The sequence below is a fragment of the Akebia trifoliata genome, chromosome 5 (assembly GCF_017979445.1).
Source record: "Akebia trifoliata isolate Shusen 1 chromosome 5, ASM1797944v1, whole genome shotgun sequence".
In the NCBI taxonomy this organism is placed as follows: Eukaryota; Viridiplantae; Streptophyta; class Magnoliopsida; order Ranunculales; family Lardizabalaceae; genus Akebia; species Akebia trifoliata.
Window position 1 is genome coordinate 26,245,332 of NC_141379.1, and position 2,594 is coordinate 26,247,925.

General features: G+C 38.1%; 1 pseudogene; it reads left to right on the plus strand.

The window, feature by feature from the left end:
* Positions 1-346: 346 nt before the first annotated feature.
* On the plus strand, positions 347-1,680 carry LOC147401825 (putative carboxylesterase 18 pseudogene; annotated as a pseudogene).
* The last annotated feature ends 914 nt before the right edge of the window (positions 1,681-2,594 follow it).

Here is a 2,594-nt window from a genome sequence, read left to right on the forward strand (position 1 = left end):
TTCATGATTTGTTTGTGGTCGAGTTTAGTATAGAAATATCAAACTCGAATTCCTAAGTGCCACATGTCGTTCATTGATATTTATCGAGAGATATCCTTCACAATCTTTTTATTGTAGAGGTTATCCTTATAAAAAATCAGTTGAAAATTTTAACTTATATAAGACAACAATTCGATTTTAGTTTGGGTTGCTCTTATTAATTCGTAGAGGTACTTCTATAAGTCTCCTTTTGCCCTTTACATTCCTGTGGCATCGGTTAGAAACAAAATCTTACTGAGTTAGGCAGGTTAGAATTAGTTTAGTTAAACGTGCAAAAATGACCAAATTTCCTATAGATCAGTGTGTTAGTTCGCTAATGGAGACCAACAGGCTACCGACTACACAGACGCCTTTTAAGACTTTTATCTACTTTTTCTATCCTTCGATAGTGTCACGTACGATTGGCTCAGAGAGAGACTTTTATCTACCTTTTCTATCCTTTGATAGTGTAACTTACGATTGTCTCGGAGAGAGAAAGGTTGAGAGAGATGTCTGAACACCCTAAATTATCATCTATGCTCCTCCCATGGAGAACCAGGATCCAGATCGCCCTTTTAACTGCCGTTACAGACTTCAGTCGTCGTTCTAACGGCACCGTTAACCGCCGTCTCATAAGCTACTTCGACATAACCACCAAACCTCCCACGAAACCGGTTCAGGGAGTCAAAGTCTCAGATGTCTCCGTAGATCCAAGCCGAAACCTTTGGTTTCGCCTCTTCGTTCCAACCGATTCAACCGGTCACACCAACCTCCCTGTATTGGTCTTCTTCCATGGCGGTGCATTCACGTTTCTTTCTCCCGAATCGAAGCTCTATGACACCGTTTGCCGCCGTTTCGCTCTTGAAATACCTGCTGTTGTCCTCTCCGTTAACTATCGTCTCTCTCCTGAACATCAATTTCCGGCGCAATACAACGATGGATTTGACATACTTAAATTCCTTGACGAGCAAAATATCGAAGGTCTTCCGGCGAACACCGATCTATCATGTTGTTTCCTAGCCGGAGATAGCGCTGGCGGGAACATCTCGCATAATGTTGCGCGCCGAGCCGCGGAAACCGAGTTTCAGAAGGTGAAGGTGATCGGATTGATGCCGATCCAGCCGTTTTTTGGAGGAGAAAAGAGGACAGAGTCAGAGATTCGACTCAGTGAAGCTCCATTTGGTCATGTGAAACGTACGGACTGGCACTGGAAAGTGTACTTGCCTCCAGGATCGGATCGTGATCACGAAGCTTGCAACGTTTTCGGTCCGAAATCGACCGATATTTCGGGATTGAAGAATTTTCCCGTTACGTTGTTGTTTGTCGGAGGATTCGATCCTTTGCAGGATTGGCAGAGACGATACTATGAGGGACTGAAGCGAAACGGTAAAGAAGCGTATCTGAAGGAGTACCCAAACGCTATACATGGTTTTTATCTTTTTCCAAATTTGCCCCAAGCTTCGCTCTTATTTACAGACGTGAAGGATTTCATTCATAAGCAATGCAGGAAAACCATGTTAAGTAGAGGATATTTTTAGGAACCTACAACGTTGGATGTAGAAATGTCCAACAAAAGATTGATGCAGATATTCTGCATTTTCTAGAGAATCCTAGTGTGAGAAATATTATTTCTTAATAAAATATAAATAATTAATATTTTTATAGTTTGCTTATTGTGGTTTGTTGTAAGGTTTATTTAAGATGAGGTAGTCGATTGAATTTGCCACGTGGGATAGTCAGATTATCACGACTCTTTATTAAATTGTGAAAATTTTGACCTTTATAGATTTTCAAGTTAAATAAATAAATAAAAACCCTTAAAATCTTGCAATTACTAGTTTCTCCTACCGGTCAGGTGTTTGTTAGGAATCTGTTGGCCCCCGAAATCCTGAATCTAACTTCACAAATTTTAATGGTGGAAATTGAAAAGCAATAATGATATGATTTGAATAATCGGATCTTACCAGATATATCATATTTTAATTACTTTGCTTTTACTTCAACCAACACATATTTTTCGATTTGGATTGGGTTAGATTTTTTTTTTTGATAAATTTGGGGGTCCAACTCAAAATCAATTGACAATATAAGTGGAGAGGTCCAAGAGTTTATAATATTCAATAAACTCTGGGACTAAACTCAACACGCCTAAGTGACGTGGAGGAGAGAAAACCTTGCTATGATACTATGATAAATTTGGGAGTCCAAAATCCAATTCAAAATCAATTGGCAACGAGTGAAGAGATCCATGAGTTTTTCCTAAAATCAGTAATCTTCAAAATTTTCAATTTTTGTAATCTATTTAACCTCATCTTCAGCCCATCATTTTTGGAAAATAGTAGCAAAATATCTCATCATCTTCTACTTCAAAAATTACATATTGTTTTTTAGGTTTGAAAATTGAAGTAGATTAAACTTAGATTGTAGAATAGCGTTGAAAAAATAAAAGAGCTTGAAGATGACTGATATTTGGAAGAGAAATCAAATGGTTTTTGATTTCCGGTTGTAGACAAGTGTAATGGCATCATTTTACATTAATCTATTAGAAAAATTAAGGTTAAAGGGGTATGTAGGCA